Source organism: Triticum dicoccoides, chromosome 3B (genome assembly GCF_002162155.2).
Source record: "Triticum dicoccoides isolate Atlit2015 ecotype Zavitan chromosome 3B, WEW_v2.0, whole genome shotgun sequence".
NCBI lineage: Eukaryota > Viridiplantae > Streptophyta > Magnoliopsida > Poales > Poaceae > Triticum > Triticum dicoccoides.
This window is the reverse complement of record NC_041385.1, coordinates 520,675,639-520,688,817: the sequence shown is the minus strand read 5'-3', so window position 1 is coordinate 520,688,817 and position 13,179 is coordinate 520,675,639.

Genomic DNA, 13,179 nt, shown 5'->3' with positions numbered 1-13,179 from the left:
TCCATCCGCAAGGAGATCCGGCCGGGGTGTCGCTCACGGCCCCAAACGATGTGTGCAGGGTTCCCAAGCCCACCAACCGGGTGCCACTTGGTACACCGTGCCACTGTGCCTAGTCTGTCCCAAGCCCACCTGTACCGGGTGCCACTTGGTAGACTACTAACACTACCTACAAACGCCAGAAACTAGTTGCAACTCCTGGACAGAGATCATGTTGATTAATAAGTCGAGAGGGGTCGAGTTACCGGAACCCAATGTGTGGTAGTAACTGGTCATGGATCACAAACACAGAACTCAGTTCCTGAGGACGGCTGCAATGAGACAACCCACCATGTACTCCTACATGGCCTCTCACCGCTACCTTTACCAAATCGTGTTCACACACTTAGCTCACACACAGTAGGACATGTTCACACGCCTCTGATACATCCCCGATGAATCAGACCTGACTCAACTCTAAGCAATAGCAGGCATGACAAACAAACATGAATGAGTAGGCACAACAGGGCTCAAACAACTCCTACTCATGCTAGTGGGTTTCATCTATTTACTGTGGAATGACAGGTCATGCAAAGGATAAAGGGGTTCAGCTACCGCAGCCAGTAACAAATATGTCGTTGTTGTCCTAATGCAGTAAAAGAGAGCAGGAGCGAGAGAGTGGGATTTTATCGGAATGAACAAGGGGGTTTTGCTTGCCTGGCACTTCTGAAGATAACGTTGAGTCTTCATCAGTGTCAACGATCACATCATCGGTATCACGTCTATCGAGAGGGGACAAATACCGGCAACACAGAAGGGAACACAATCAATGCAATGCACAATATGATGCATGATCATGACATGGCAAAATGAATGTGTTTTGGGCTAATGCATCTAGCAACAAGTTAAATGGGGTTGGTTTGAATACAAGATTCAAATTCAAACTCCATATGTGATTATTTAAATGCCATTTAATTGATTTGTGCTAAACAGCAGCTATAAGTTGTTCTAACATGCATGAAAATGGTACAGATGGATTCCTTGAATTTTTCTGATAATTTTTGATATATAAATTATTTAATTTGGAGTTACGGTTGAATTTCTATGAATTTTAGAAGTTTATACCATTTTCTAGATTTTCTGATTTATTTTAAATCCAAAAAATCATTTAATGCGTCAGCATGACATCACCTTGACGTCATCAGGTCAACAGGGCAGGTTCAGGTCAAACCTGACCAGTGGGGTCCACTGGTCAGTGACTGGGGCTGATTAGTGTCGCTGACATGTGGGCCCAGTCAACAGCCACGTCAGCTTAGTCAAAGCTGACGCGTGGGGCCACTAGGATTAGTTAAAAACTAAACAGAAACTAATCTAGGATTAATTAGCAGGTGGGGCCCTGCTGTCAGTGTCACAGGGTTAATTAGCAGGGTCATTAGCCCCTAACGACGACGCCACGTCAGCACGCCGGAGACCAGCCGACGGCGACCACAGAACACGGCGGGGGCACGCCGGACTTGCGCTAGAGGCGTCAGTTTGGCGCGCTGAGGGCACCAGGGGATGGCCCTTGCTCTCGCGCATCCAGAGGACCAAGTGGGAGGTCGTGGGGTCGCCGGAACTCATGCCGGCGACGAGCTTTGGCGGCGATGGTGTTCGGTGGTGCTCGGGCGCGTCGCTACGGTGCATCAGTGAGCAAATGGAGAGGCTGGGCAGCACCTGCTAGACATGGGGAGCACTAAGAGCAGCTCAGTGAGGCCAGGGGAGCACGGGGGCTATGCGTGCAGCAGCAATGGCGGACGATGGCTTCGGTGCTCGTGGGGAACGGCGCTACGGCACGGAGGGGAGCATGCTGAGTTAGGGGAGAGGGTCAGTGACTCACGGCGATGACGAGGGGACGCTCGGCGAGGTCGGGGACGGTCCGGAGCCGGCGAATTTGACGAAGATGGCCGGCGGTCCCGAGGTTGAAGAAGGCATCGAGGGCGGTGTTGTGGCACGTCCGGGGCCTCGTGGCTCGTTGAGGAGGTAGAGGGAGGACCGGCGGAGCTTAGGAGCACGTCGGGGAGGAGAGGGGGTGGTGGTGGCCATGGGTACGGCGACGATGACGGCGAGCTCCGCTCGGTGGTGTGCGCGAGAGGGAAGCAGAGGAGGGAATGGGGTCCAGGGGGAGAGAGGAGAGGTGCAGGGGGCGAGGGGGAGTGCGTGGCGTCTCCGGGCGTCGAGGAGGGAGGCAACCAGGCAGGAGGTGGCCAGGGGGGAAGCAGGAGGTGGCCGAGGCCTCTCGGGCGCGCGCCACGCCTCGCCTCTGTTCGTCCTCCTGGCAGAGGAGGAAGAGGACAAGGGGGAGGAGGTGGGCTGGGCCGTCTGGGCCGGCCAGATGGAGCTGGGCCAGGCTCTGGTGGGCTGCACGGTAAGGCCAGGTAACTTCCTTCCCTCTCTCTCTTTTTCTAATTATCTCAGTTTTCTATTATTCTGTAAATTTAGGGCTTTATTAAAAAACTCAGACACTTTCAAAAATCATGAAACTAATCATGGCTACTGTTTAGAATATATCCAACAGTAAACATTTTAGTTTATGATTATTTGAGCATTTGAAATATTTAATAGCTTTTAAATGCCCAAATGAAAATACTATATGATTTAATTCAGTGACCAAATATGTCCTGCAAAAATATAAACCATTTTTGGTAGATGCTTCCACCTCAAACCAGAAATGTTGAACATTTTTAGAGGACATTTTGAGTTCAATGAAAAAGGTTTTATTTTGACCCTAGTTGAATTCATTTGATGCTAGGGCTTAGTCAATCCCCATCTCAGGTTTAAATGAAATTTAAACATGATGTAACACTCTAATGCATGCACTAGGCATTGTCAGAACTAGGGATGTGACAACTCACCCCCACTAAACAAGAATCTCGTCTCGAGATTCAAGCGTAGGGTAAGGTGAAGGGGAAACGCAACTAGTATAATCTTCACGATCCAGGGTGCACTTCATAGGAACGTTGATTCGATCACCATCATTGTCTTGAAGTCTTGCTCTGAGAACTCCAACTAACATGACAACGAGAGGAAAAGAGAGACCCTAAAAGAATGGTTCTTCTCGAAGGTCGAACAACTCAGGATTAACTCACGGAATGAGACATAGCAACATCTCTTGAGCTGAGAGGCGAAGCACACATCCATATGAATGGAGTGAAGCAGATGACGAAGGTTCACTAGGTAGACAACAATTTCACGCTTAAGAAGGTGGTAATCGATTGTCAACATAGCGAGGAGTTGAGTTGCCATGATACCATAACGATACACCTTAGGGAAGGTGACTCGTAGAGATATCCCCTTAAGTGGCAAAAAGAATTACCTTTGATTCAAAGATCAATGAAGCTCTTTAAGCCAGCCTAAGGCAATTCTCGAGCGATCATTTGGAGGGGGTCGGTAGAATGGCATACTCGGACTTGGATGATGTGGATTACCTTGTTGAAGACAATGTAATGGATGAATTTGCTTACCACCGGAAATGGAAGAGACCCGTGGTAGAATGGCACATTGGCGGTGCAAGCTGGGAACAAAATGCAAATGCTGGGAATGATTCTGGTAACTGGGGAAGAACCCAACAATAGAGAGTGAATCCACTGTTGAGAAGTTATAGCATAACCGAGGAAGTTGAGAGCAAACCTAGCTAGTGCTGATAGTAACACCTAACGCTTGTGCGTGCTCTCAAGAACTTGAGCATTTCCATAATCATCAAGGTTTTACCAATATCCGTGTCAAGGATTCTGGCAACACAACTTACTACCATGATGAATACCGGTGGAAGATGCCGATGCAAAGGAAGATAACACCTTCTTAGATTTCACCTTGGCGAGGCCAAGGAAACAAAATCTGGATGATCGACCGAGAGACATTTAGCACTCCGCTTCTAATGTTCTCCTTGATGTGCTAGTGTAACCAATTCATAGATATGGTTTGATATCTAGAACATCAAGTAAAAGGTCGGACTTCGGGATCTCAAAATCCATAGGGGCAACTAGGGAGTAAATCCTACGAAATCCCTATGGGGAGGTGGCCAACTTCCTCAATCAAGATATTATGATAACAGGTCTTCCGGCTGGGTGTGTTGGCCACGACATCCACTTTACCGGTTTTCGAGGGACCGATATTATAGTTCTTGGGAAATGTTCGAAACCATCATATCTGCCTGAGATTCAGATCTGGTTGGTGTCAGGATATTCCAGACTCATCGAGTCTAGGAAGAAAAATGAAAGTTTGCAACACAAATCGACGAGATGACGTTACGGGATTCTCGGGAGATGAACTACGATAGCAAGCTCCAAAACATGAGCCGGTTCTGCTACACACATGTGAACACGCTGTCCCAGACAAGCATGACCACATAGTAGTCTTATAATAAAGCACTACCGAGTTCAGGTGGGGGAACCATCATTAATGACATCGAAGTCTCCACGCGTGGAAGTCCAAAGAGTTCACCTTGGACAGACTCCTTTATCTTTGAACAACTCAATCAGTGGCTTGGTGTGCTCGGAACACATATGGAATGAAGGTTGCAAGTCTCCAGACCACAGAATACTTCGCACGTATGCATGACTGACTTGGGATGATTCCAGAGGAAGCAAAACTAACTTTCTCAAATCCACGGTGGCAACTTTCACCAAATGCACGTGTATAAGAGGAAGTCACTCCTTTCATCAAACAAATACCTCATGAGTTAGCATGAAGAAATGCTTTCAAAAGTTTCCAACACTAGCTTAATGTTCAACAAAATCATGGAGGAGATAAGGATGTTGTCAATGGGCTCAACAACAATTCATCTGGGTTTCCTTTTAAAAGGAATTCCATAGTTAAGTGAACACGTGATAGCATTGGTCAGGCCAAAGATGTAATGGTGTATGCTCGAGGGATCAACCACGAATAAGACAACATTACGAGCATCATTGGTACTGATTTGATTTGACGATAGCCCACACTCAAATCAAAGGATTGATAAGACAATAGGTCCAGCAACTGATCACAAGGACCAATCGATGAAGATATCATCTTTCTTCAACACACACTACACAAGATTATCCCTTTGGAACGAACTAAGTCAGGCAAGCTTTTATCTTCCAACCCTCCAAGTTGTCGTTTAGCTTAACCAACTAGCTCAGGGATATCTAACACCGATTCTTGGAGAGAAGGTGGTTCACAAGAAACCAACTTGATCACGAACTCAACATAGCGGTCAGGTGACAACCTGGTAATACTTCTGAGAAGATATTCAGAAAATCACGAACCACCGGTATGTTACTAAGCTCGAGAACAATCTTGCTTTTCAGGGCAAGACGATATGATCAATAGAGCAAGGATTTGAAATAATCCTAACTCATCGATCGAGGAGTGAACCAGGAGAATGGACTAGGTAGCACGATCAATCTTAGAATGATGATTCAATAACCAACACACTAAGAATGAAATTATTGTCCTTAAACTACCAAGCAACGAGGTTGCTGGGAGTACTGATTTCACACATCACAATTCATTTGTCGGTATTCCGGTTGCATCAACACGAGGGCCGAGGAATGACTAATGATGGTGAGAAGTATCACTGTACCAAGAGTTCATAGGATGGTGTGCAATTCCTATAACAATCTCGATATAGAATAAGGTAATACTCCAAGGTAGAACAGAACCAAAAGCTGGGTTGGCATTTGATCTGCGGAATACAACTACTTTGACCCAATCCTAGATATGGATGAGGTACTGGAGTTTGTTTCTCCTAGTCATTCCGCGATAGAATGGCTTGACGGACCACAAAAGTAGTAGGCATCGATAAACGAACGCATGCATACTCTTGACTATCAATTGATAGACGAGGGTCAGAATGCAACTAAAGAGAACATCTCAAAGGAACATATAATTTTTCTGAGTTGTGGATGCATAGATTAGTATGTCGAACCAAGTTCAACATATTTCTTCCGGATAACCCATGTAGAAAGGTTGAGCTGGCAGAGTCACAATATAGCATGGAGAACTCATAGAGGGCCTGTTGTGATCTTTTGATCCAACAAACTTCTGCCATAATGGTTCATGGTATTTGGAAGAACGATATACCACGGACCTCGAGGACTATCGCAAAGGTTACTAATATACTAAAGGAACTAGCAACACTATCAACATGATGTAAGTAGGGTGAATATCGGGTTTAAGAACCCAGGAATAGAATACCTACTAACTAAATGGCATCACAGGATGCTTTCGATAATAAAGGCCAGAATCTTCACACTAGGACACAAATCATGGCTAGACCACTAGATGATCCCCTAAGCACTTAGGGTCATAATAATAATTCCAACATATATGTCGAGGCAATAATTACCTCAACACACCGATTAGTGTGGTTAATCTGGCCCATGGGAACATTGAAACGGGAAGAAAGGATTTGCAAATGCATCAGACTACTTAGAAACCTGGGATGACTCGGACAGCATAACGGCTATAATTGCTCAAAAAGATTTGAGACATTCACAAAATGGTGGCATAACCACTCAGGAGCACAATATCAAGGTTTCGAGATCAACAGTTAACATACAGAAGATAGTAGGAACTGAACTGAGGCTTAAATCCAACAATCTTATAAGTCTATGGATTAGTAACACGTAATCCTGATAGAAAGAAGAGATAGCCTAGTTCTTAATCCCCGTAGAGGAGATGATGATGACTCAGATCAGAAGGCATAAGGTGTAAGGAGTAAAAAGAGCCTTACGTTCCATCCCACAATCAATTCCCTTATATAACTAAAGAATTTCTAGACTCAACTTCGACCAGTTTGGCTTGGTAATCCTACAGGCAGTCAAGCTCTGATACCAACGCTGTCAGGACCCCGACTCAATGCCACATCGATCTAGCATGTAACACCTCATATCACTTTGCGGCCTCACGCACGGTATTCCCACGGGTGTTGCCTTACCTTTGCCCGGGACCGTTTGCGCCTTTTGGCACACGTATATGACAGTGTCGCTAGCATCCATATGATAAGGAGCCCGGGCTGACATGGCTAGTCGTAAACCCAAAGTGGCACAGACTTACAGGGACAGGCATCCATGACCCAGCATCGAACGTGTCGGTCATCAGCGAGTGGATCTAGGCTGTAGCACTGGGCTAGCAGGACTCCGGTGAACCGGGCTGTAGCGGGCTAACAGGACTCCGGTATTCATCGCGTGACATTTCCCCGAAGGGACAGACACAGGAACGAAGAAGGACACATGCCGGCCAGCCTAAGTGTTCCGGAGCAGTAGCAAGCTATCATGGCTCAGTGAAACACTAGGAGACATTTCCCCGTAAGAGAGGCTACTAAAGATAAACAACTAGATGGTCAGATCCCACATATACCAAGCATTTCAATAACATACACACAATATGCTCGATATGTGCAAATACAACATGGCATCACAACATGACTCTATGACTCAAGTAATTTATTCAATAGGCTCCGAGGAGCGAGATATTACAAGCATGGGTCTCATGACCCAACAATCAGAGCATACAAATCAAAGCACAAGCGGAAGCTATCATGTCTGGGTACAGACATCTATAACTGAAAAAGGCTGAGAAGCCTGACTATCTACCAGATCCTGCCGGGGCACAAGATCGTAGCTGAGGTAACAAGCTAAACGTCGAAGTCCACGCGAAACTACTAGTGAGACCGAAGTCTCTCTGCAAAACATAAAATAGGCAAACGTGAGTACAAATGTACCCAGCAAGACTTACATCAGAACTAACTACATATGCATCATTATCAACAAAGGGGATGGTGGGGTTTAACTGCAGCAAGCCAGCTTTGACTCGGTGGCTATCCTAAACTACGACTGCAAGCGACTCTTTTGAGGTGGCGCACACGAGTCCACATATTCACCATATCAATACACCACTATGGATCCGCTCCCGTCTCCCTACGAGAACGCCATCCATAGCACTCACGCTTATCTTGCGTATTTTAGAGTATCCACTTTCACTTGTCTATGAACTGATATAGGCAACCCAGAAGTCCTTTTCCACGGACACGGCTATTCGAATAGATGATGTTAACCCTGCAGGGGTGTACTTCTTCATACATGTTTCCACCACTTAGCGTCTGCACACGACATGTGCTCGGCAGACTTCAAGCGAAAGCCGACGTGGGTGTAGACCACGACCTACCTAAACACTCAAGTCTCTAGTCCAGGTTTATCGCCTATTCGGGTTCCATCCATGAGGAGATCCGGCCGGAGTTTCGCTCACAGCCCCAAACGATGTGAACAGGGTTCCCGAGATACCAAACGGGCATCCGGTACACCGTGCCACGTACCTACCGCATCACAGCCCACCCCTACGGTCAGCGCTGTCCACGGCCTCCAGTAAGCTACAAACACCAGAAACTACTTGCAACTCCTGGACAGAGGACAAGGGTGAATAAGAAGTCGAGCGGGGTCATATTTCAGGGCCCAATGTATGGTAGTAGCTGAGTCATGGATCACAAACACAGAACTCAGTTCCTAAGGACGGCTTCAATGAGACAACCCACCATGTACTCCTACATGGCCTCTCACTGACACCTTTTACCAAATCGTGTTCACACACTTAGCTCACACATAGTAGGACATGTTCACACACCTCTGATTCATCCCCGATGAATCAGACCTGACTCAACTCTAAGCAGTAGCAGGCATGACAAACAAGCATGAATGAGTAGGCACATCAGGGCTCAAACAACTCCTACTCATGCTAGTGGGTTTCATCTATTTACTGTGGCAATGACAGGTCATGCAAAGGATAAAGGGGTTCAGCTACCGCAGCAAGTAACAGATGAATCGGTGTTGTCCTAATGCAGTAAAAGAGAGCAGGAGCGAGAGAGTAGGATTGTATCGGAATGAACAAGGGGGTTTTGCTTGCCTGGCACTTCTGAAGATAACATTGAGTCTTCATCAGTGTCAATGATCACATCATCGGTATCACGTCTATCGAGAGGGGACAATTACCGGCAAATACAGAAAAGACACGATCAATGCAATGCACAATATGATGCATGCTATGACATGGCAATATGAATGTGTTTTGGGCTAATGCACCTAAAACCAGATTAAATGAAGTTGGTTTGAATCCAAGATTCAAATTCAAACTCCATATGGGGTTATTTAAATGTCATTCACTTCATTTGTCCTAAACAGTAGTGATAAGTTGTTCTAACATGCATGAAAATGGTACAGATGGATTCCTTGAATTTTTCTGATAATTTTTCATATATAATTTATTTAATTTGGAGTTACGGTTGAATTTCTATGATTTATTGAAGTTTTAGCTATTTTCTGGAATTTCCTGATTATTTTTAAATCCAGAAAATACTACTGCGTCAGCCTGACATCATCATGACGTCAGCAGGTCAACTGGGTCGCCCGGAGTCAAACCTGACGTGTGGGGGCCACACGTCAGTGACACAGGGCTGGTTTGGGTGTTTGACAGGTGGGTCCGGTCAACGTTGACTTGACTAAGTCAAAATCTGACACATGGGGTCCACAGATTAGCACTAATCTAAACAGAAAAATTAAACTAACCTAATTAGGCTCGGGGCCCACATGGCAGTGGCACTGGGGTTGGTTTGGCTGGGTCATTAGTGGCTAATGACGTGCCACGTCACCAAGTGACGCCGGCGACCACGGCGACGGCGGGACCTCGCCGGAGTTGCTCGGGACGGTGCTACAGACAGTGGTTTGCGACGGGGTTTGGCTCTACGGGGAGCTGGAGGAGTGGCGCATCTAACGGGGCAAGCGGGAGCAGCTGGGGTGGACCGAGCTCGTCGGAAGCGAGCTCGCGGCGGCGGCCGGAGTTCGGGCGAGACGCGAGCGAGAGCTAGGGGGCACAGGAAGGCGAGCTGGGGCGTGCTACGGGCTTGTGGAGACGTTCTGAGCACGATGGTGCACTCAGGTGGGAGCTCCAGTGGCTCTGGCCACGACGGCGACGAGGCACGGCGGCGGCGAGCTTCGGCCGTGGTGGAAGAAGGAGCTAGGGAACGAAATCAGGTGCGGGGAGTGAGGGGAAGAGAAGAGGAGCTCACGGGGAGTTCGTCGGCGGTCTCGGGGAGCTCGGGGAGGCGTCGGAGGCGGCGAATCGACAGCGGCGGTCCTCGGTGGCCGAGGAGGGGAAAAGCGTCGGGACGGCGCTTCGGGGCTTCTCCGGTCGCGTGAGCCGACGGGGAGGTCGAGGGAGGCACTGCGGAGCTCAGGAGCATGTCGGGGAGGAGAGGGGGTGGTGGTGGCCATGGGTACGGCGACGATGACGACGAGCTCCGCTCGGTGGTGTGCGCGAGAGGGAAGCAGAGGAGGGAATGGGGTCCAGGGGGAGAGAGGAGAGGTGCAGGGGGCGAGGGGGAGTGCGTGGCGTCTCCGGGCGTCGAGGAGGGAGGCAACCAGGCAGGAGGTGGCCAGGGGGGAAGCAGGAGGTGGCCGAGGCCTCTCGGGCGCGCGCCACGCCTCGCCTCTGTTCGTCCTCCTGGCAGAGGAGGAAGAGGACAAGGGGGAGGAGGTGGGCTGGGCCGGCTGGGCCGGCCAGATGGAGCTGGGCCAGGCTCTGGTGGGCTGCACGGTAAGGCCAGGTAACTTCCTTCTCTCTCTCTCTTTTTCTAATTATCTCAGTTTTCTATTATTCTGTAAATTTAGGGCTTTATTAAAAATACTCAGACACTTTCAAAAATCATGAAACTAATCATGGCTACTGTTTAGAATATATCCAACAGTAAACATTTTAGTTTATGATTATTTGAGCATTTGAAATATTTAATAGCTTTTAAATGCCCAAATGAAAATACTATATGATTTAATTCAGTGACCAAATATGTCCTGCAAAAATATAAACCATTTTTGGTAGATGCTTCCACCTCAAACCAGAAATGTTGAACATTTTTAGAGGACATTTTGAGTTCAATGAAAAAGGTTTTATTTTGACCCTAGTTGAATTCATTTGATGCTAGGGCTTAGTCAATCCCCATCTCAGGTTTAAATGAAATTTAAACATGATGTAACACTCTAATGCATGCACTAGGCATTGTCAGAACTAGGGATGTGACAGCTTCATCCCAGTGGAACTGCACAAATTTGATTGCACATTTACTGACCATGTGCTACTCTCATGACAGTAATACTAATGCTATTGTTCTGCATGTTAATCTAGTGGTAGTGTTGATGTGATGTGATGCTACTTACTTAAGGGCACTTTCATATTGTCAATCTAGTGCCAATTATAACACAATAGATATTGTTGTTAATCGTACGCCACTGCAAATATCTATCACTATTTAAATAACCGTATTTCATATTTGCGCAAACAGGGATGTCTGTCTCCATATCATTTCGGGATGTCTGTCTCCGTATCGTTTCTATCCGTGCAATCAAAAGCACACACCTCAGTTTTAGTAGAACTACGCAAAATGATATGGCTATCCCTCGCTGCCGTCATCTAACCACCCGTCTTCCAGGTATCCCTACATTGGTAGTTACTAGGTAGAATGACCAACGCAATCTAAAAGAAGTTGATTCATACGTTTTTACTTCCTGATTGCAGTGTAGGGATGAGCGAAAACAACTGCATCCTAGTCCAGAATGCACTTTCTACCAGTTCATCCATGGACCGTGGACTAGCTGGCACGGCTGCACGATGGTTTTTTGGACAGGTGCGCGGACAAGAGGCATTGTGGTCTGCTTATTTCTGCAAATAGCAGTGCTTAAATTTAGTGGAATGCACAAGAATTTCAGCTGGTCAGTACACTGCATGGTTCAGTTCAACATTCTAGCTGAGACCACAATTATAATTGGTTATTTTGGAATGAGAGAACCTAACCATGGATGGTGGCAACAAGAAAAAACCAGAGTGAACTCCAGGAAATTTAAGCCTGCCGGGAGGCCCTTTGCTCAAAGAAGCCTTGCTTGTTTTTTCCTGATTTGTAAACCTTCTCACAACTTTGTCTTTTGCTGTGAACTAGTATATGTTTGTTATGTTCTATGAATCATTGAGATGTATAAAATTGCTTAACTTATGCTTTTCAAGTTTTTTATGAAGCCGAGTTTAATGTGAGTGTTCCACATGAATGCTGGACTAGCGTGTGAATGTTTGGAATTTACATTGTGGCCTCAGTTAACTGCATGAACCACTGTAACAAGATACATAGTTGCTTATATGTCAGACATCAGATTGTTGATTGTTAGTTGGTCGATATCCTAGTGTTGAAGCGAGCTGAGCCAATGTGCCATATTTTGCACAACTACTTACAAGTGGGGTAGCACCAACAGTGTTTACAAGTACTTATGTATATGTTGGCACACAGTTCTCGAACGAGTACTCTATTTCATCAAAACACACACTGCTCGTATGATAAACCGTGACAACTTATGTCTCACGATGCCATATTCATGAAAAAACTAGTGAGGAGGCATCCGTTTCGGCAACAATTACAATGGTTCTCACATGATTCACGGGGACACAAAAGTAGCAGCAGTTCCCATAGACGGATTCAAACAGAGTACCAGCCCCAGGGGGTTCGATAACAGGCAAGGTTCAGATAATTAGACACAATTCAAACTACTATTAAACACTAGCTGGGGCAACTATTTCATGCCACAATCTAATTTGGGCTGGACACAAGACGGACCTTGCCATGAACATCATCGAGGATGTCCGACAGCAGCTCAATCCTGTGAACCTTCATGAACACAACCTTGTGGCCTTGCCACTCATAAAATTGTTTGTGGAGGGATGCCAGGTCATCTTCCTGCGTAATCTTGACAAGAACAGTATGCCTCACAAACGAAGGAGTAGCTTTGAACTTCTTGTGCTTTAGTACACCCTGGACAACACGCCTGACAACAGTGAGGCTGGAATACAACTCGACATTGGTATAAGTGCAAATGGCTTCCAGGATCCGACAGCCTAAGAACTTTGTTTTCCCAGTGCGTATATTCAAGTCATCCGCCTCATAGTGAGTGACATGTACAACCACACAATCCTTGTCTGCATCAGGGCTCTAATTGAAACGGAAACAAATTCTGATTACTTTCCAGTATAAGAAACACAAGTTATTTAAACCACCATGTATGGCATGGCATCGAAGCTAATAAAATTTTGCATTAGCCATCACCACATACTTAGATGAAAAACCACAATCGAGATTGGCAAAGAAGAAAATCACCTTGG